Raw genomic sequence first — 23,278 nt, 5'->3', positions numbered from 1 at the left:
CAAACAACTGAAACTAATCACGCTTGAAGTTGGGTATCGCCTTTGTGAGCTTTATGAGCCTATTTTTCTGAAATTAGAAATTGCCTGAGTGAAATGTTTCTAGCTAAACTGCTTTCTACTGAAGTCATGATTTTTACAGTCAGATAAATGCCCCTTAAGCTCCATTTATGTAAGCGTCAGTGACATCCAGTGGCTAATAGGCTGATCACAAGTGCGTCTCTCCACAGTTTGAGGGGCCCATGGTAGGAAGATGGCATTGGAATCACGCTGCATTTTGATAGTGCTGTTTCTACTATCAAGAAAGTTGGTTTTATCAAATGTGGTCCTCTGATTAGGATGACTAAATATTCCACTGAACTTTGAAATAGCAATGATAGAAATGAGACTTGGAAATTGGAAATCAAAATGCACATAGGGGCTACATAGGAGAATACCATTGCTTGGAAAACATAATTAGCATCCACACTAAATCCGAAGCTTGAAACCCTGCAGGTGTTATTTAAGAATGGTTATTGGGGAGCTTATGTAACTTTCAGTTCTACAAAGGGGACTCGTAAATTATGGGGAGGCTGGTTCATTATGCAGAGTTGGATGATGTTACCATTAATATTTCAAACACATATGCTTCACAAAGTGGTCCACCTTAATTTGAAAAAAGGTATTACTTGCAATAATGTCAGCTACATAAATTTATTTGCAGACAGTCAATTCATATTGATCATAACTCGACCTTACGATGACCTTGAAGAAAGGTAGTCTGTGATGGGTATGGATATTGGGATCAATACCAAAGTGCAATCGACTACACCTAGTTACTGATAAATGAAGTAAAAAGGTACACTATTGTCAGAAACAAAGATAATAACAGCTCATTTAGTCAACTACTTGTAAAGGTTTAATATTGATACACGTAGTTTTAATGACATCCTCGGGCATTCTCAAATGGCAGAAAACAATCGGGTGCAGAGTCGCTGAGCACATTAAGCAGAAAGAATCATTATTTTCCAACTCCAAATAATAAATTCCATGATATTTATGTCAACATCGCCGAGAACTTGGGCACTCTCTAAGCCTCACGGAGATAGCTCATGATTCCAACGGCACAGGGCTGTTTTGCTTCAGTTTTCTTCTCAACGTGCCAGGTCTCGTGAAACGAAGCACCCTATTACGTGGGAACAAAGCCTCCAGGACCACACATTGTACGTTAGTACTACCCTCTCTTGCACATTTGCGGCGGAATTAGCTCGCCTATCCACAGGTATAACCAACCGTAATCATGAGGAAGAGAGCATTTGGTCTCAGCACATCTGCTCCACGTTGATGCATTCCCCTCTGCTAGGGAAAGTTAAAAGAAAGGATGTTAACAAAAATTTCCCCCAATTGTTCCTTTCTCTTTGCTGGGAATTCCACAGAGTGAGCACTTGGCAAGTTATGCAGAACCTAAGTAAATAGAGTCCATTGGCAAAATGGTAACAGGTTGTGCAGCTTAATTGGAGGAGAGAAGTTCAGGAGCCAGCCCGGTGTCTGTTGCACCCAGTTGGTAAATTGTGCCTGTGGTGAGAACAGAGTGATTTTGCAGTAAGCTCATTTTGGGTAACTAGTCAGCCTGCTACCGTGAGCCAAGAAATATGAGGATTTGGTTTCAGTGTGGTTTTTTTCTTTCTTTTTCCTTTTTTTTTTTTTTTTAGTGTAAAATGTATTTCTTTATCTTGAGCTTTGTTTATCTTTTTGCCAGTATAATTTTAAGAAATCAATGCCAGCCGTCTGATATTGTCTTCCTAAGGGAGGGAAATGCTAAGAGACGTTTGTGGCTATTGAAACCTGCAAACAGAAGGAAAAGGCTCTGTTAGCATAGAGTCCACTTGAATGTTTTCCCTGAATGCTTAAGCTTCTAAGTTGATCCCGGCAGTTAATCTCCTGGTCACATTTCTCAAGCCACACGCTTTTTCACACGGTCTTCCTATTTTTCGTGCCATCGTATCATTTGCTATCTCCTTTTGCCTCTCAGACTCTCATGAAGCTCTTTATTAATAAACCTGTGTTTTCAATACGGCGCTACATCAATAAACCTCCGACTGGTTCTGTTAGTCAGCATTCTGGGAAATCCTATGCTATATTGAAGAAGTGCAAATCTCCATTATTGCTTCCCATAGCACAAATAAAGAATACCCTCTTACCTCAGTGAGATCCTCTGCTAAGTTTTAAGGGCGAATGCATATGCTCACATAATCACTTTGAGGTGCTGAACTTGGTGTTTATCAGGAAGGGGGGCATCTTTGCCACTGAAGACACCCTGAAACACCTCTAATCAAATGACATGCTTATTTAAGGTGTTAAGAACCAAATTACTTCAGTTCTCTTTAGTCTTCCCTTTTCCTGAAACCTTTAACTAATCTGGTGGGACAGGTGAATTCTGGACTTCAGAATCTTCTGTTCAGCAGCTGTGTTATGTGATTTGCAGTGTGTTATTAACTGACACGAAGAAAATATCAGTAATTAGAAAGATAAGAATAGACTTGTATATACCTTTTTGGTATCAGACAGGAGTAGGACAATCTTTGTTTATGCCAACTAAAAAACTTCTGGTATTTACTACCTAAGACAAGGGTGATAATTACATTTCTGTACAACTGTAAGAGAGAGTTTGGCTAGTGAAAGGTGTGGCTTCTTTTCATTTTTATGGTTTCCCCGAGAGAAAGCACAGTGGAAGTTAGAAGAAGGGAGAGCTTATACTGCGAGGGATGGCAGCTTGGAAGAACTTCCTGAAACTGGCTTTGCCAATGAGGCTGAATTTCCTCTAAGGGTCCCTTTGAAAGTTACAAGTGCTATGTATTGGAAAAGAGGAAACCAATTTTTAGTATCGCTGAAGACGCTTTCAGTAAAACAGATTCAGGAATCCTAAGAAACATTTCAGAGTGATACCCCAGAAATCCCTGATAGCTCCGGGACTCGTCTCTTTATAGTTGGCATTTTTAGCTTACTCCGTAACAGGTTCTTTCCTATTGGGGATTCCACAAGCACTTCTGCTATGAGTTTTGGGTTGTCCTGCCTTGCCCATATCTACTGCTCTGGCTCTGGGCTCTGACAATGGGCTAAGTCACTGGGGCACAGGCCTATATCCCCCTCCAAATCAATTTTGCTGCTGACTACCTACTTTGTATTCTAATGTCATTTTCCATTAGCATATCCCCTGACAGCAGGGAGCCCTTAGTGCTTGCCAGGGCTCTGTGAGTTTCCTGGCACCCAGCTGCTCTCTGCTGACTCCACCTGGGCTAAGCCACCCCTAGTTCTTCTCTGGCCTGCTAACTGGCTGATCTTGCACTTTCCTTGACCAAAATTTTGTCTTCAAGATTCCGTTTCGGTTCTGTGTGCTCCTTTACCTCTTCTCAGGATCTCTGCTGGTCCCTGGGATTCTAGGGCCTACTATAGAGACATTCCACAAGGGCTGCCTTTTGGGCAGTCTCCCATCCTCCATATTGTTTCTCAGTTCCCACCTCTTCATTAAAATTTCAATATTTTATTCAGTCAGAGTGATTGCATATGTTGGATTGCTTACTGATAAATTCCTGGTGGGTAAATGGATTATTCTACTGGATCTAAGTGACATTTACATTTTCAATAGGGATGATGAGAAGCCTCAGAGACTTTCCGAACACTGAGAGGGTGGAGGGAAGAGATTATTTTAAGACATTGGTGGCTTTTAGTAGCAGTCCTTGAATGACACCCTAGTCCAGATCTGTGTAAGGCCGGCCATCTGTAGCATGATGTCCCAATAGATCTACACATGCCCCCATTCCGGACAGTAGCAGCAACAGAAAACAGTGGAGTGGATTGTCACTGAAGGCCATAGACAGGCATTCCAGACACGTGCCATTTGATTTAGACCCAACCTCACCAGATTCCCACTAATACCTACATTCAACAATCTCAACTAGCTAGAAGTATGCCCGGAATTGTACCTTCTGGTAATTCAATATCATTATAAGTAAATGGAGTTCCTTTGCTGGGGGCCCTTCACTCTGACAGGGACAAATCATCTTAGGTGAGAGACAGAAGATACTGAGGAGAGATAAACCCTCAATTATGTTGCTCATCCTAGCCATGCCACGGAAGTGGGAACACCCAGAAGACATGATCATTTTTCTAGGACTCAAGGCTTCAGTCTTTTGGTAACCCCGAATTCTGGAGCTGGGATCACAAATATTTTAAGACATGAAGAATTTTTTTTAAGGTAGATTTTCCATTTATCATTAAATGAAGTTGTCTTCCAGAGAAAAATGCCTTAGGTAGATTTTCTGCTAGGTACTACCTGCTGAAAAAAAATACCTTAGATGCATTTAAAAAGATTGCAAAATTGCAAAGGCAATAAAATTTTACCATATTAATTAATTTTGAATTACAGCTAAACTCTTATATAAGTGTGTATGATATTCATGGTAAGGCCAAATTAATTCTTTATGATCAGTGCTATTGCAATCAATACTAAATGAATTCATAATGATAAGATACTTAAAATAAAGAGTTACCACAAAAACAATAAAAAGACCATCATCATCCAAGCTATAGCACACTAATAAAGTATTAGCTCAATAAGCTGGTGCTATCCATGACAATCAATGGCAGATACTTAATTTATTTCTGCTTGCCCCTGTTTTGCTTTTCCTGTAAGGGCTGTGTAAAAGCGTGGTCCTTTGATTCTACTGTAAATTGTACAGCACAGAAGAAATCCAGTATTCTTTTTATTAAATAATTTTGCCGTAGCATTTCCTTTACATGTCACCTTTCTGGAAAAGAACTCAAGGCATATTATATACCAATATACATTCCAAATGAATTCCTTTTGCCTCTGTTTCCTCCCCATAAGAGATACCTAGTCTTTTTTTCTTAATCTTTTCTTCCTTTCCTTAATCTTCTTTCTCTCCCCGTCTCTCTTCCTCCATTGATGGAGATATTTGCAGGGTGTATGGGGCAGAAACTTGAAGGTGGCCATACCGGTCTCTACATTTTTACTTCTTCACTTCAGCGCTGTGAAAAGACATTGTAAGGCTGGGAAGTAGTGGCTATATCATATCTGTCCTTTACCATACTTCAAAGAATCAATCAATCATGAAATTAAGAAACAATAAAGATCTTCTGTATTTTCTCCCTTCCTCTCTCCATCCTTTTCTCTTTCCCTCCATCTCTGCTTTCCCTCCTTCTACTATAGGAACTATTTTGAGTATCTTCCATATGTCAGGTATATGCTGGGTCCTGGAAATGGAAGCAGAACAAAACAAAACAAAACAAACCATAATCTTTATTTTCCAGGTTAGAGTCATGGAAAGAGTACTGGGTTGCTGTCAGATTAGGGCCAAGTCTTAGCTCTTTCACTTTATTTGCTGTTTGATCTTAGACACTGCGAGAGAGACAGATTCCATATCAAATTCCCCTTTCTTGGGAACATGGAAAGCTATAGTTCCCAACAACCTTGCTTTTAAATAGGATTGTGTGACTGGTTCTGGCCAATGAAATATAGAGAGAGATTATGTGTATCACTCCTGTGTTAAGTCCAAGAAACACTCCTATGTAACTCTTCACTTCCTTCTTTCCCAACTTACAGGGTAGCCACATGTTGAGGTGACAGAACTACAAAATGAAAACAATTCATATTGCTGAGCCTGCTGTAAAGAGGAAGCTGCCATGAAGAGGTAGCCAGCCTGTGTGACTTTGTATGTGCATAGCTTGTTTCTTTTGGAATTGCTTGTTACTGTCGCATAAGCTTGACCTATTCTAACTAAAACAGGAATCTAATTTCTCTGAGCATCTGTTTCTTTACCACAAAACAAGGACAATATATTTTTTACCTACATATAAAGTTACTGAGGAAATGAAATAAGACAGCCAACATACAACACACAAACTATTTAAATCAGAATTATGCAATGGTTGACTTAGTCTACTCTGGATCCCAGAACTAAAATTCTAACAATTTCATAAGATTCATTTGGTCCTGGCATCTGTCTATCAAAATATCAGGAGGTGTTGTTTAACAAAAGATTTTTCTTAAAAACAAAGTGCTTTGTGGAAGGTAATTCAAATACAGTCTCTGTAAAGGGAGTTGTATGTAAATCACCACTCCATCGGCTCTGATACCTGCTTGCCATTACTCTTTCTGAAGGCTGAATGATAACGTTACATACTTTTCTGGTCTGGGGCTTCATGAGTGAGTGCTACATTCTCTGTCCCATAGTTTGCACCAAGATATCTGATTTATACCTAAAAGTATTTTGTTGCTAAGCTTGGATTTTGTTGGTGCACTTATGAAACTACAGACTTTACATCCCAATGTTTTATATATCGATTTTAATGGGAAGATTTGCTCTCTTTCAATCGTCTCTATAAATTTGGGTTCTGGTTATGTTTTCTGCCCACCTACTCTGAGAGCTGGGTCATGTTATCTCTGTTGGCTTTCTCTTCTCTATGAGAACCAAAATTTCAACCAGATACAAAATTAGATTTTAAAGTTTCTCTGTTAGAAGTATGTATGTATGCATTTATTTATTTTATATTTAAAACTTAAAACTGAGCCACTGACCAGCCTCCTACCCTACAATACCAGATACCTTTGAAATGGCATCTTGAATTGTTACTGTTGAAACTACTACAGTTTAGTTATGAGTCCTATACAAATGCAAATTTAAATCAGTATTATTATATTAAATCAGTATTATTGTGGAATTAACCTAGGATGTGTGAAATCATTCAGTCATATAGTGACTATAAAAAGTACAGTAAATGGTAGAAAGTCACTGAATGTGAAATGGGTGGATATTTTGGAAGGGATAGTTAGAAAACACCTCTTCTGAGTATGTGATGCTATTTGTCCTAAACTCAAATGGTAAGAACAGAAATATTTCATCTATTAGTTAATGTTGGCTAGGAGTTTTTTAAGGGCTTACAAAAGTATTTCAAACCTGGAAAAAATGTTATTGCCAATAATTTATGAAAAAAATACTGCAGAGGGGCACCTGACTGGTTCAGTCAGTAGAGCATGTGACTCTTGATCTCGGGGTCATGAGTTTGAGCCCCATGTTGGAGTCGAGTTTACTTAAAGGAAAAAAAAAGAAAAGAATACTGCAGAATTTAAATCAACAATGTTCATTTGAATGCACACAAAATGTCTATTGTTGCTAATCAACTGAAACTCAACTGTTCTTATTTTATGTACATTTTATTTAATATGAGTGTTTTTAAATATATTTGATCTGATGTACTTAGAACCCGCAAAAGTCTACTTGGATGAGAAAGAGCTAGCTGGGGGCTCCTGGGTGGCTCAGTCGGTTAAGCAGCTGCCTTCAGCTCAGGTCATGATCTCAGGGTCCTGGGATCAAACCCCGCATCAGGCTCCTTGCTCAGTGGGGGTCTGCTTCTCCCTCTCCCTCTGCTGTTTCCCCCACTTGTCTCTCTGGCTTTCTCTCTCTCTCTGTCAAATAAATAAATAAAATATTAAAAAAAAAAAAAGAAAGAGCTGGCTGTATGAGGATCCTAGGACAGAATATTACAGGCAGAATGTCTTGAAACGGAAATGCATTTGATGTGATTGAGGAAGATAAAGAAGGATGTAGTTAGAGTATAGGGAGTGGAAGAGAGTGGTAGGAAATGAGGTTGGAATCAGACAGTGTCTAGATTTTGAAACATTTTATGGAAGGTGAGGAAAATGGAGAATGATACTTCTTAACACACCTCTTTTTCCTGATTCAGGTGTGTATGTGTGAACACGTGTGTATGAGCCCTTCTTTTCATCACATGCATTTGCCTATGAGAAGTTGGTTAAGCCAGGGATAAGGTGTGTTAGCTGTTTTCCTGTATACTCTGGCCATTCCTTTGCACACATTATTGCCCTGATGCTTCCACTGATATTCTTAAATCCACATACTCTACAGTATTTCCATGTATTTGCCATTCATGGGCCAAATGAAAGCATTCTATGGACTAACTAGCTTCATGACGGTAGGTTCTTGACTTTCAGACTGACACTCAATTATATGTGGGTTGTTTTGTTTCATCTCACCTCAACATGGCTGGTTCCCCGACGTAAGGGGGATTTTCAGTCTTGGGGAGCTCAGAAGAAGTTGGACAGCCATTGAATGCTAGAGCCAGCCACCTCTTCTTGCCTTGTTATGGGACCAATGTTTTGTTCCAGAGCTTCGGCTCCGTGCGGCTCCTCCAAATGCTGTATTAGTCACACTTGTTTTATGATACCGTCCAGCTACCACTGAATGAGAAAAATATCTTAAAATAATTGCTTTATCAGGTATGTCTCAAAACTTTCTTTGCTGCCGTTTGGGGAAGGAGGCGGGGCAGTTTAGTGCTTTGCCTGCCAAGCCACAGAACATCTTTGCTGCTTTCTTTTTCCCTTCAATTGTCATTGAAAATAACTAGTCATAATGCCTTTGTAAGCCCCGCCTGGCCTCAGCTATGCGTAAATCATGCTCCCAGACAGGGCCCCTTGGTTTAGAGGTCCCATTGTGGGAGTGATTTAGGTAGAGGCGGGATCATGAATAAAGAACACTCACCCTCTTCTTCAGAGGCAGGGGCGAGAGAGCCCGCGAGAGCCCTTCCCAAACATCTCTTTTCAGCACCAGTATTTGGCTAAGAGCTTTAATTTCATTAGACAAATGGGGGCTGGGTTTTTCCATGCATCTCAGCCTCCTTTTAATGTGTAAATTACATAGGATTTGCCACTCATTACAATGGTGATATGATTATTGGCCTCAAACAGACCACACTGCCCAGGCCCCCAGTGATAGGCCAGCTAAGAAGTGGCATGTGTGGGAAAAATTGGATAGCACATGTTTTCTGATCGCAAGCCCTCAAAAGAATTGAATTCAAACCAATGAGGCTCCCACTTGGTTTACTCAGAGTGTTTCATGCAAAATTGATTTCTGGGTGGATGTGACATCATGGTAGATAATGATGTAGTTGTGGGGTGAGAGCTGCCCAGGGGCCAGAAGCAGTGGCCCAGGAGAAAGCTTTTTGGATGTGGAGGCAGAAGCCCTAGTTTGGCTCTTTGACTAAAGACAAGTCGCTCAACTCCTGTGAACCTCAGTTTCCTCATTCACAAAATGAGGATAATTATGTTTGCCTAATACCTGCAGGTTATTAGGAACATTATTTTCTGAAGCTCCGCTGTGTGTGACTATGCTAGGAAATATTGCTCACATTGTCTCATTCATTCTTTAAAATAACCCTTCAAGATAGTTCTAGCTAAGCACAATAAGGAAAGTTAAAGAAGCCAGCACAGCATCTCCCCCCAAATGCTCCATGGACATAAAGTTTTGTGGAAAAATTTACAGCTTAGAAAATGCTTTATAGTGTGTCCACTCCTTCTCAACCTGTTTTTAGGAAACCACAATGTCCATTAGCATACTAAAGGCTCCGAGAAACTTCTTATTAAAACACTTTTTTTTTGTTTTGTTTTTTTAACTGTAATTTCCTATGAGACCATCTTTTTTTCCTCTCCCACCTCAACAAATATATACATCCAATGGCTCAGGACCTAAGTCTTCCATAGAAGCAATGGCACAAGGCTGGCTATTGATTTGGGAATACAGATGTGGTAGAAAATCCACAAGTCCCTGCAAGGAGATAGTTTTTGCTGGGAAGGGGCCAGTAGGAAAAAGACACTTTTCTGGAGCAAATACCCTGTGAGTTTATAATTATGATGGTTGGCTCATCCTGGGAGAACTATGCCACCATTTGGGCACAGTGTGAAAGAAATTTATTGTCTCCCTCAAAGGAAAATGTATTCTCCAGGGATGGAATATATGATATTATTTGTACTTTCTCTCATTTACGCATTCTTTCATTCATTCATTCATTCATTCATTCACTCTGTATGTTTTTTTAAACCCAAATATATGCCTCATCTGTGGTGTATGTTGTGCCGGAAAATTCAGACCTTTAGCCACCTTTTGTTGTCTTGGTAGATCTATAGTGATCCAAGCATAAGCACCACTACTCCATTAATGGCTTCCAACACCACCATTTTACTCATTTTACCAGCACAATTTGCCACAATAACACTATTTTACATTTGTTTAATTTTTTGTGTTACAAAGCACATGTATTTCTCGGGAATTTTCAGAGTCCATTCCTTAGAACACTGGGTAAGAAAGAAGATTGTAAATGTTTCTGAAAGTACAAGTATGTAAGTATATTTGTTAGGGTGCTGGGAAAGTGGTTTCATTGGACATTCTGGGTTAATAAGCAATTGGAAACGGTCTCTTTCATACAGGACATCTCAGAGCTTTGGATGTGCACTGTGATTCTCTAAGAGTATGATAAAGGCAGGGTAGCAGTGATAACATGCAACATCTTCCGGGCTATATATTTAGCCAGAGAGCTCTTTGTTCATGAGCGTTTTTTGACTACCTCTGAGGGCTCTTATAAGAAACGAAGGAGGTATGTTGGTGATACTCGTACACACAGAGTGGAGCGTCACCGCAGATGATGTCCTCTAGCAGCTGGGGGAGTCAGGGACGCCTTAGCCTTTCTACCTATTCCCCTGCAGGTGCGACTCATTTTCTAATCTAGCTGTGCTCTGGGTTGATTCCTGGGTCTTAGGTCTCTTAGTTATTCATTCCCCCTCTGGGACTAGAGGCCAACTTGCCTCCCACCCAGTCTGCAGGGCCCTGCCCCTTTCTCTCTTCTCTAGATCCTGCCAGCCAGTGGACCAGGACTGGACTATTTTTAGTATTTTCTATTTATATATATTTATTTATAAATATTATATTTAGTATTTTAGTATCCACTTCTTTGAATAACAACTCAGGCACTGCTAGATGCTGAGAACAACTTTCCCTCAGAAAATGTGCTGTCCTATCTCACTGTTTGATCAGAAATTTTAGATATTCATGCTGGCTTGGACTGGCCTTGGGCTTACTGTCTCACTGGTCTGAGCATAGAAGGCCCCAGCCCCGACCTCACCTGTTTTAGGTCACTCTACCTTGTTTACTGAGAGCTCCCAGTTTGCTATAAGGCCAGGGCTTGGTGGATTTTATCTTAGAACTGTTCTAGAACTATGTGTTACATGTGAATAAATTTATACTTGCTTTATACCAATGTCAAATGAACTCTGATCTCTAGACTACCAGGATGATTCTCTTTCTACTGTACTAGTGTAGTTGATTCTCCATTACTTTATGCCCTGTTCATTGGGAGTTTATCTCATGTATCTCAGAAGAATTTTGCCAAAACTTTGATCATCTTATACATACTAAGTGCATAACTAAGTTGGGCCACCTTCACCAACTTTCTGTATTAGGGAGAATAAATCCTATAAAACTTATACTTTTGAGCGACTCATATTTGAAATCATGGTTCCTTCAATAAGACCTGGGCTGTAGTCATCCTAGGCTAAGCTCTGAATGCCAGACTTACTCCCAGCCAGAACAGCTTTTGAGAAAAAGTTTTCCTAAAGAAATAGACCTGACTGCCTCCAATGCCTTTAGCAATGATCCTGGGGAAAGTTTAAGGATGGATCCATGTATTTGACACCTGGAACTAAGGACTAGATGCTGGAGATTGGGTTATCCAGAGTGGTGTTTCTTACAGAGCTAACTCACGTTCGTTGCCCTGACCACGCTCATGCACAGATACTAGGACCAACCGTGGTCTCTGTCTGGGTGGAGGTGGCATCTCTCCTCACCAGCAAATGTCAAATACTGAATATTGACTTGTTAGGCTGGTGTCGGTTCAAGAACAAAGACGCCGAAGGAACAAACCTGGGGTTGGCCACATGGCAATAAAATCACTAGAGGTTGCTAGGCAGTCAGTATATGGAACATCAGGGAAAGTGACCTGTCGAATCTTAAAGAGCTCAAGTTCCAAAATATGAAGAAACCGGGTATGCAGATAAGAGGATTAAGGGATTGGGGTTTGGGTAGTTCTTTATAAAATCTGGCCGGGAGATCTTCAAATTTCATTTCTCTATCCAAATACTAAATAATGAATTAGGTTTATTTCATGCAGAAAAACGGCAACGCACATAACTGGAGGGATAGAAAAAGGAGCCCCCACTCCACTCAAAAACATGAACTTTTGATAATTTATCCATATTCTCTTAAAGTATTTGTGACAAAGGATGTATGTTTGAGAGACTGGTGAGCTGTGGTTAAAAGCCATGCAACAAAGTATTGCTAAATGACCTGCCCAGAGAGTAAGCCTATGACCTTGGACTTAACCTCTACAGAACCACGTTAAGGAGCAACAGTAACTACTGAGTTTTTTCTGAGTTGTGAGAATTGCAGTGATTGCCATTTGTCAAGCAAAGGCTTCATTCGTTGCCCTAAACGACTGATGCCATTTTATGAAGCCTTCATCAAAAGCTTTGAGGGAAATTACATTATATAAAGCAAAATATTTTCATTTCATTGTCTTTCCTGAGATCAATGAGTTTAACTTTTAATCTTACTACATTCTGAACTGCTGCAGATGGTGTAGGTGGCAAATATTACACATTTGGTAAGAAAACATCATGGATATAAATACCCTTGTCTTTTTTTCCTCAGATCAGTGGAGAGCTTTAAGAACAGGACAAATACCCATCTGTCTGGAAAATTGCCTGGAGGCAGGGTGATGGACTAGATGTCTTACTTAGATTCCTTCCAACCCTTTGATTCAGAGTTCTCCACTGCTGCCAACAGAGTTAGTTCTGGTGGGATTCGTTCAGGACTGCAGACCCTTCTGCCTATGTGCAGAGGAGATTTTTCATTGAGATCCATTAAGGACAAGCTTTCTTTCGCAATTCTATGGAAATATGCTGCTTCTGAAATGTTATCTGCTCTGCAGGCTTTCCCTGAAGGTGTGGGGCTCTAATAAATGATGGACTGATGAATGTGAATGGACTTTGGGGGAGAGGGTCAGCCTTTCAGGGGACTCAGCATCTTTGTGATTTATGTCTTTAAGGGACGTGGCAGGAAGCCCAAAGGCGTTATGTAAGCTCACCTGCCAGGTGATGGCCGATTGGGAGCATCATGGCCAACAACGTGACTCGATTGTGTACTTGCACCCACGCAGGTGCCAGGTGGTGTTACAGTGGTAGCGGAAGTCTGGGTCACAGCTAAAAAGTCTTCCTCAGTACACTTTTGTGTTTACGTATATGTCCGTACGCATTAATTTTTGTTTTTATTTAATGTTTAAAGTAAGCCATACTCTCTTTAGAAAATATTTAAGAATGCAGAAGTATGAAGACTAAAACAAAAATAATTCTCAATTCCCCAACCCAGGAAAAAAAATCACTGTCGAAAGGATGGCATAGACATTGGACATTTGTGAGCGAACATACCGAGCACTTAGAGGATTGACATATGAACCCATCCCACCATAGCGTATAAAGTGCCCCTGAAAACAGAGGAAATCGTAAGGGAAAATTTAAGTGTCCACTTCAGAGCACTAGTGATTCTTTAATTTTTCACTTGAGGAGTAATTTTTGCATTCTCTGGAGTACAAAGCTGAAACAGTTTCATGAATTGCTTTGTGTTCCTTCCCGGGCAGGGATGGGGAGAGGGAATGTGAACCCACTCACCGGGCCCCAGCTTCCACGAGAAACATCGTACCATTATTGGGCTAGACTTACTACAGGCTTTCCTCTCCGTTATCAGTGCTAGCCCCGAGTTTCTATCTCAACCCATCACCCTTTCTTTGCCTTTCAAAAAATTTAAAAAAATAATGTTTTCTTTTGAATAATTGAAATCACTTTGTAGAATGTTACTTGATTTGTAACAATAAAATCATTTTGAGAAGTGGTTGCTGGTTAGCTGCCTAATTACATTTGTACCCTATGTAAATTGATCCCTCCACACCAGAGCTGTACACTTAATATTTCAAATTCATACAACAGCAACGCAACTAATTTATATGTTTCATGGCCTTTGGGTTGCTCATGGTTAGAAATATTGCATATGCATATGATAGAACTTTATGGTTTTTCTCCGCAGACTTTCTCTAACTCTGTGTGTTGGTGTGCCTGTGTGGGCGGTGTCTATGTAGTGTCAGAATTCGTTTCCTTAACTCTCAGTGAAGCGTTTTCCCAGTTTGTTACTAGTGTCAATTATTTTATTTATTGACTTGTCTATTGTACCATGTTAGTCTTACCCACCAAAAATATATACATCGTAAGAGCAGGGATGTTTTTTTCTGTGTTGCTCATTATCATATCCCCAGGATCTAGAATAAGTTCTAGTCCAAAAACGGTGCTCAATAAACATTAGCTTATTGAACAAATCAGTGACTAAAATATTCACTGCATATACAATTTTTAATGACTGCATAGCATTTCCTAATAAAGGCATAACCAAAGTTTTGGTAACTATCCCTCTATTACTGATAATAAAACCTGTATAATTTTTTTGTTATCATAACCAATGATCCGAGGAACAAAAATTTTTTCCTCAAGGATAGATTCTAGAAGTAGAATTACTAGGTCAAACTGTAATAATTGTGTAAAGTTCTTACAGCTTAATGTATTAGCTTAGTTTCCCCCTCAGAACACTAGTATAAATTTTATACTCACAAGGATTGGATGAAAATGTACGTCTTATCACATCCTTGCTTTATGGAGTGACTTTCAACTTTTTCAATTTTGGAATTCAAGAGAATTCCATTTTTTTTTTAAGATTTTATTTATTTGACAGAGAGAGCCACAGCGAGAGAGGGAACACAAGCAGGGGGAGTGGGAGAGGGAGAAGCAGGCTTCCCGCGGAGCAGGAAGTCCGATGTAGGGCTCGATCCCAGGACCCTGAGATCATGACCCGAGCTGAAGGCAGACGCTTAATGACTGAGCCACCCAGGCACCCCAAGAGAATTCCATTTTTATTATGGATATTATATTAGTCAAGATATCTCTAGTCAGTATAAGAAAAACTCCCGAATATTGACACAATAGAAGTTTTTTTTTCTCCTTGTTCGTGGTACATTCTGTTGTAGCTTGTGTGACTCTCCTGGGCAGCTGCTCTCCAAGAAGATCCTTCCCTTCCGTGTGTGTGTGTGTGTGTGTGTGTGTGAGAGAGAGAGAGAGAGAGAGAGAGACAGACAGACAGACAGACAGGGACAGAGACAGACAGAGAAGCAGAGACAGAGAAATTGGAAGATCAAGAGGTGCGTTTTATGGCCCAGCTAGAAGTTGAGTAATGTATTTCCGCCCACATTTTATTGGCCAGACAGAACTCAGTCATGTGGTCCCACTTAGATGCAAGAGGGGATGGAAACGTAGTCTTCCTAAATACCTGCTCAACAAATATATTGTGTCTTGAAACAGATTCTAAAAATACCTTCTTTCACTTTTTAGACAGCTGTAGAGTGTAGGGTGCCTGTTATTAGATCTGATGCTCTCCATTCTGCTCAAATGGTCTACACACTCCATTTCCTGTGACAGTGGCCAGGACCTTGGCCACTGGTTTTCACAAAGTAAAGTCAAGTATAGAGAACAAGCACCAGTCTTGTCAGGGATGTGCTTGCTTGCCCTGCAGTTGGGGAGAAACGCTATTCAATTTACCCACCTTTAAAGTTCGCTTTTGGTGTCCTGGAACAATTCCAACTTGGATAATTGCATTCTGCTGATCTAAAATTCCCCTGTAGCTTCCTTCGGATGAGCTAGCCTGCATTTCCTCCTCTACACGTTGTAGGGTAGTGTTGCTGGCATCCAGTGATCGCTCCATCCCACAAAGAAGCTGGTTTCATTCCACCACCAGGAAAGCGATGCCTGGGTGAATAGACAGAGCCTGCAGGTTTCTTTGGTTCCTTAAGTGCGGAAAACATACATTTAATGGATTAGTTAATTAGTGACTTGAAGCTCTAGGTGGTGGAAGAAATTAGTAATCTTTTGTTATGTTATAAATTGAACTCTAAAAATCAAAGAAAAATAAATTACCTTCTCAAGAATAGGTAGTATCTTTTGACCCAACAAATAACGCAGTACATTTTCTGTTGCTAAATACGAGATGTTTTGATATCTTGAATAATAGCTACGGAATCTACACTGGAGTATTCCCATAGCAATATGTTTACCTCTGTCCAAAACAATAAACTTTTTCTCTCATGGCTTTCAATGAACAGAATTAACATTTAGAGAATCACTCTTTTTTTTTTCTCCAAGGAATATTCATTTTACTAAGTAGTACACACCATCCCCAATTAAATGCTTGTGTCTGCTAAAATAGTAAGGGACAATATTAATTTTCATCCAGTAATAAAATATTATTGGTGGTGGGTGATTCCTTTAACAATTGAAGGTCAATTTGCAAGTAAAGTGTCTTATAACAGAGTATCAGAATAACGTACTACTCATTGGGGTGAAGAAAACAAAACAAAACAAAACGAAGAAATGGCTGTTGAGCAATTATTAAGGTTGAGCTTGAAACTTGTAGAGATCTTTTATATTTGTCTAAAAATATTTAAAAAAAAAATCCAAGCTGATTTCTGATTTACGAATTTCAAAGCTCCCACAACCAAAGGAGGGAGATTTTCTAACACTAGGGGGTTATCCTATTAAAATTCATCATGACTCTCCTTACTGAAAGAAGTAAACAAGAATCAATTTTCTTTAGTAAAGAAGTTGGCTGAGATGCAAGTTGAACTAGGACAGAATTGATGGATTCCTATGAAAGTTTACAGATACCTCAGAATCACAATTTATGATTTATAGGGGATTCTCTCCCCTTTCTTTTCCTTGGGCAGGGGGAGCGGGGGAGGTGGGGGGTGGGGGAGGAGGAAATCTGTATGAGGAAGAAAAGGAGAGGCTCCTTAGCACACACAAAAGGATTGTATAGCTTTTAATTCTGCTAAGCCACCACTACATGGAAGATGCACAGTACTGTAATTATCTGGCTAGATAGATGTAATTGTATCTATCAAGCTAAATAGAAGACTGTCAGATGACAGCCAAGATTGGATTGTCTTTTAGGGTCAGACAGAAACCTAGAGTGACCTCATTCCTCCCTTCTCACCATGCCTGTTTTCTCAGTCTTTGATGGGGACCCATTCTGCTAACCATGTGAAAACATATACAGTAACACTGCCTTTTTGCTCTATGCCAACAGCCCCCCTAGAGACCACACTCCGTTTACTTGGGCCCCGGGGATTAAGCCTGCCCAGGCCTCCCTTGTATTTGAAATGTATGATATTGATATCAGTGCTTAGGGAGAATCAGGCCTCTGCAGTGAACAGATCATGCCTGGCTCCATAAAGTCTACGTTGCATGGAGATGCATAGGCTGGGTGGAGAGGGGCCAAGTCAGGCTTCTGCTCTGGAAAGCAAGTATTAGGTCATGAATTAAAGAGTTTGTTTCCTGGCCTGGTCCTTAATATTCAGAACATTTCCATGGGCTGTATAAATAGATTTCAACTTCTGCGGAGTTTTAACGTTTGGTGTGGCAGCAAATCATTGTCACCTCTTACTTAGGTGCTAGCGGGGTATCAGCATTAATGTTTCTCTGCCGCGCTGTCTTTAAAACCAGCGCACCCCCACCCCCTTGCTCATTTATAAGCAGTTGGAATCCATTTTCATGGAGTTCCTCCAATCAGGATCAGGTCCAAACCATTTTGGTTTTTTTGAGCCTTCCATACTATATTTACTGTGTTTAGTGAAAAGCTGGATTCTCCCCGTGCTAAGTAGCAAACCCATGATGGTTGAAATATTCCACTAGTTCTGCCGCATTTATGGAAAGAGACAAAACACACAGAAGATGTAGGGTTATTAAGTGAGCTATTTCATCTCCCCATCCTGGTATGCATTTCAGTCATTCTTGAGTAACTTGCCACCACTGAGTCATGCAGGTCCTATTGTTTGTAGTCTGTGCTTCCGATGGGAACAAAGCTCTACTGAAGGCAGGTTTGCCTTGTGTCTTTTCGCGTAAAAATGCATGACACTTCTGCATATGCTGTGCGTTAAGCTTAACCAGGTTAACGCCCCTCTGCCTGGGCTTTTGGAAAAGAGTCCCGAATTGTCACATGTAAAGGGACATTTCAGTGCTGATTTTTATTTCCATGAGATTAAAAGTGAAACATGTAACCACAAAGCTGGTTTATGTCATCCCCCTGTCGGAGCCAGCAGTCATGCCAAAAATTAGATATTTGATAGGTTTGTGAGAGAAACAGATGCAGAAGGATGCCATTCCCACAATTTAGACTCCTTCTTATCTTTAAGCTAGAAAGAACATTCCAGATGAAGAAAATCTATTTTATTGGCTTTAAAAAATAGCAAAGAAAATGTAGAAATAAAAAAATGCTAATTTAAAACTGATGTCATTCTTGGGGACTTATAAACTGCAAATTGGTATTTCTAACTCAAAAAAAAAAAAAAGTCGTTCAAGACACGCTTACTCGATGTTTTCATTTGTGCTGCATTTTTACCTCAACCATGGCATTATAACTGAGGGAAAATACCCACGATATATATTCACATATAGTAGTATGAGAATATAGGCAAGAAAAAAAGTAGAGAGGAAACCATAAACCTCCAAAAGGCTAAAACCTCCAAAAAGTATTCTCTCAGCTTTTTTTGGGAAGCATTTTGTGTCCCATTCTTTTTATTTAATTCGGCCAGCTGTCTGCTAAACAAATCTAGCCAGGTGGGGCTTATAACCCATGACTAAAAAACCTACTAGCGCAGCTGTCCGGCTTGCCCGAAGGAAGAATTCCGACAAATGGCAGGAATGAAAAGATTGTTTTGTTTTCAAGAAAGTAGCTACTGTACCTTCTTCGGGTTCTGTTTGCTCAAGTTAATCCATAACTTCCTAAGGTTTTATGGTGAAATAGAAAAACAATATCACCCTCTAAAAATTTTTTAGTTTATTTTTATTATAATTAGTTTATTATGATTTTCCCTTAAATAAATGCTTTATTTTATGTTGCAACCTGGCCCTGAGTTGTCCTTTTTTTTTTCTTTTTAAGAGTTCCTGATTGCTAAATATCGTTTTTTTTTTTCTTTTTCTTTCTTTCTTTGTTTTGTCCTTTTTTTTTTTTTTTCCCTCTCTCTTAGGTGGGAACAAATTATTAGTGAACTGTGACTGAACTTCATTTCTAAATATCGCATAATTAAATATGGAGCTATTTAAAGGTGAAGCTTGGCACGGTTTATCTGTGAGCAGAGGAACAGAACAGGCTTGTTTGCACTGCATCATCAGTCGACCTCAACTGTGAATTTCTAGTCAGCAAATGGGCGCTTCATTTGGTGCATCTGAGCAGAGGAAGACAAGAGCTGCTCTAAAAAGGATCACGTTGCCATCTGATCTACAGCTCCATTGATGACAAATCAGTGCGTAAACCACTCACTTACTTTCCCCACTTATTTGACATTTATCAATTCAATGAATCTCAAAATTTCCATCAAGCCTGCCTAAAATTCTTATTATCTCATGAAAAAGCTGCGAGAGTTACAGCTGGTCCTGGTCTTTGGTCCCAACACCTGTTCAAGAGATACGACACTCATTCAGGCTTAGGACAGGGTGTTGATCGTAGCCAGACTTTTGTCACCCTCCACGGGGAGGTACCTGGGATGCCAGCGTACTGATGCCCTTCAGAGAAGGAATGGCACATTCGGCAGGCTTTGACAGGCAAAGTAAAGCACTGGCTCTGCTGGGTAACCAGCCATGATTCGTGCACAGATTCAGAAGAGAATGAGGCTGAATGGGATGGTGAGAATTTTCTTAGCAAGGGCACATATCATTCCATAAATGGGTGAGGAGATTTGGCTAAATCTCAGCGCCCATTTGGCCAAGAGCTAGAACTAAGGGATTGGCATATTCCATTGCCTTATTTTTCCATGTATAGGGACACAAGGAAACAATGCCTGTAGTCTGAGTTGTGCAGACCAAAATGGTGTCCAGAACAAACAGGCGAAGCCAGATTACTGTTCAAGTTGCCTTTGTTTTCTTTTGTTATGTAACAAGACATGAGTAATATTGGCCTGGGTGCTCACAACCCCAAAAGAAAGCAGGCCAATCTTTCATGAGGAAATTGAAGTGCTGATGCAGAACTAGCCCTCACAGCTTGTTGTTATTTAACGAAGAAGAAGTAATGGGGAATTTTTGGCAAAATTGGTATATATGCATAACAATAACGCGCCACAAAAGATTAATGACATGACTTAGCCCTCAGAGGATTTGCACATGCATTTAAGTGTCAGAAGTAAATAAATTGTGCAAAGACGCATTGACAAACCAGGTTAAAAGAAGCAAAGCATCACTTCCCTTCGGCCCTCCTTGCCACCCCCGAAGCCCCAATCAGGTGCTCTCCTCATGACAGCATCCACCTTTGTCCTGAAGTTAGGCTGCCTTTGAGCACTTGGGCTTCACTGCTTTCGGCCACCACAGAGTTACCACAGTAACTTTGTGGTTCGTCAGGAGAAAACACCAAGAAAAAAAGGCACGAATATTACGAATACAGCATCATTTGCTCTTAGTGCGCGTTCCCGATGAGAGAAAAGAACGGATATCTGTTTAAGGAAGAACACTCCAAACACGATACGTGTAAGAAGTGGTGCTTGGTAGAAAGAATTAGAGAGGAAGTCTCGTAACATTTCCTCCTTTTTCCATTCTTCCAATATGTATGCACGTGCATATGAATCTGTTTATATTTAAATTCTCTTTAAGTAAATCTTTAAATGTGGGCAAGGATTGCTCTATAATAGAGTGCAGACAAGCAAATCCGTAATACATACATTTTCTATATTTTCTCCATTTTGAGATTGATGAATGGAGATCCAGAAGAATAAATAATTTATACTTGTGGAAATAGAAACATGTACATGTGTTAGGCAAAAATCTTAGAAATCTTCATTTCTAACTATGTGGTCAGTATAAACTGATAGTGTAAAGATGGAAAAGTTTTCTCCAATGTCATCTCCATTAACAAAATATTTATTTTTTTTTAAGATTTTATTTATTTATTTGAGAGAGAGCGAGAGCACGAGCACAAGCCAGGGGATCAGCAGGCAGATGCAGAGGGAGAAGCAGGCTCCCCACTGAGCAGGGACGCAGATGCGGGGCTCCATCCCAGGACCCTGGGATCATGACCTGAGCCGAAGGTGGACGCTTAACTGACTGAGCCACCCAGGCACCCAACAAAAATATTTACAGTGGAACCAGAGATCTTTAGTGCGAAATAAGTTTGTAGTTATAAGATGGTTTTCTCCTACAGACATTCAGATATGGTATGCCCTTTTGTACATAGCTCTTTTGTGAAACAAATGCTCATATAATAGAGCTAATCTGAAACATGGCTGTTAGGTTTGTTGTTTTATATCTACGTGGTAAGAGGGAACCAAGTGTCTCTTTAGTTTTATGTCTTCTTCCTAGCATCCTAGCTTGTCCTTCCAAGACCTGTACACTAGCTTTCGCACAAATGGCTTCCCTGTTTCTGGTTCTGCATCATTACGTCAGCATTTTGCTGACTTCTAATCCTTAGGATCATGAACTGGATTTGGGTATTTAGCCTTGAAACTATTTCTCAATGGGAAAAAAAATTAACACTGAATCTTTATCATGTGTTAAAAATAATTTCCTCATAAAGAGTGGCATGTTTTTAAAATTATTAAATCAGAACAGGCAACAAATGCAACCTATTAGTAGCATATTAAAATATAATTTTACAAATTCTAGAATTTCATAGTGGGGGAGCACAACCCAGAAGGATCTCACAAGTCTTGCATCCTCATGTTCTCATTTCGGCATCGTTTTGATTATAGCCCAGTGCACTAACAGTATTTCTGTTTCATGCAGGTGGAAGTGAGAATTTGAGGCTCATTTAGCAGTGTGAATTTTCCCAATGTATTACAGTTATAGAAACACCTGAGCTTTCAAACTTTTTGCTGATCTGCTCTGAAAGTTCAGCGTGTTTAAGCAACTGCGCTGTCAGTATATTTAACTTCCATATTTTATTCTTTTGTCTCTCTCCCTCCCTGCCTCTCTGCCTCCCTGCCTCCCTTCCTTCTCTCTTTTTTTTTGTTTTTGCTTCCTTCTGTTCTATTTCTCTGTTCTCCCTTCTTTTCTTTCCTCTTTTTTCCTTCTCTTCAATTCCCCTTTGTCTCATTGAATTTAAAAAACCTGGCCTTTAAGCCAAGCTTTTTTTTAAATGCCCATGGATGTCCTAAATCCAACAAAGTTTTTATTTACCCACTGAGATGTGAAAAAATAAAGTTCCAGCAATGCTGCCTGTCAAAGAGCAGTCACATTATTCTAGAGAGATCGTATTTAATGATTTCATTTTCTATCAAACATGTTCCCTGTCTCGCAATAATTAAAAGAGGCTACACAGTCACCCTATTTGGGTTTAAGCCACTAACGTAATGTATAGATTGGACTTCACACAGCGATTGCTTATCGGAGTCAGGATGGAGAGACAGACCCTCTCCAGTGTACTCATGTTGTACTATTTACAAGGTGGCCCCGGAGTTCTGGCTTACAGCACTGCTTAGATCCTGTTACAGTTAGACTTAGATCTTTCTTTTGGTATAATAGAATTTAATGAGAAGGAAAGTGTGCTTTCAGTTTGCATTTTCAGAAGGATTTATGGGTAAACTTAAAGTATGCAAAACCACATTTACCCCCCAAAGAAGCAAAGGATTCATTCACAGAAAGAACAAAACGTTTCCACCTGAATTGAAAAGGAAGGGGTTCTTTCTAAAAAAAAATCTTTTGAGTGTATGAAATATTAAAAAAATTTTTTTTTCTGAAGCCAACAAATTTCCTACCTTCTGTGGAAGTCCACCTTAAGGTCGGCTACAAGTCTGGTGTGCCGGATCGTTTGCAAACCCCACTTCGGCAACCGAGAAAGGGCGGGGCTGCGTCCTGAGACATCTGTGGACCAGAGGAGCTGGCAGGGACCACAGAGCTTTCCATTGAAGTGACTGCTCCCAGCATGGCTGCAGGGACCGTCGACCTGAGCTAACTACTTCCACATATCAACACTTGTCAGTGGTGGCCTGAGAGACCCAGAGACTGCGGGCGAGGGGAAGTACCTGCTCTCGGGAGCGCTAACCAGCTACCCCGCCCCCCTCTACCATCCAATCTTCCATATGGGGAAGAGGGAAAGGAAGCCAAGTAGGAGAAAACCATACAGTAATAAAGCAAAATGAGTGCTTAAATTATGGCACTGGCTGGCTTTGGTTATTGGTATTTAAATGTACACCGAGTTTCTAAAAATTCAGAGCAGAGATGATTATCTAACTTTAGAAGAATGTCGTTGATCTGGGTCAGTGGTTCTAAATGCACTCTTGAGGCATGAGTGCTTGTTGGGATTCT

The 23,278-nt window shown here is 40.1% G+C and overlaps 2 long non-coding RNA genes across 2 annotated transcripts; one reads left to right on the top strand and one right to left on the bottom strand.

Moving 5' to 3' along the window:
- Positions 1–890: 890 nt before the first annotated feature.
- LOC123838529 (uncharacterized) lies at positions 891–22,858 on the bottom strand. The gene is made up of 3 exons (XR_006789470.3): positions 22,729–22,858; positions 15,540–15,780; positions 891–1,821 (listed from the first exon to the last, which is right to left on the bottom strand). It is a non-coding gene; the product is annotated as an uncharacterized LOC123838529 (long non-coding RNA).
- Positions 5,445–22,850, top strand: LOC135363874 (uncharacterized). Its single transcript, XR_010410130.1, has 3 exons — positions 5,445–5,687; positions 19,018–19,293; positions 22,713–22,850. It is a non-coding gene; the product is annotated as an uncharacterized LOC135363874 (long non-coding RNA).
- Positions 22,859–23,278: the final 420 nt, after the last annotated feature.

The sequence above is a fragment of the Mirounga angustirostris genome, unplaced genomic scaffold (assembly GCF_029215605.1).
Source record: "Mirounga angustirostris isolate CCGP_5_RB_7025 unplaced genomic scaffold, mMirAng1.0.hap1 SCAF_3, whole genome shotgun sequence".
Classification (NCBI taxonomy): Eukaryota; Metazoa; Chordata; class Mammalia; order Carnivora; family Phocidae; genus Mirounga; species Mirounga angustirostris.
Note: the sequence above shows the minus strand (reverse complement) of the source record. Positions and strands in the feature narration are given on the sequence as shown.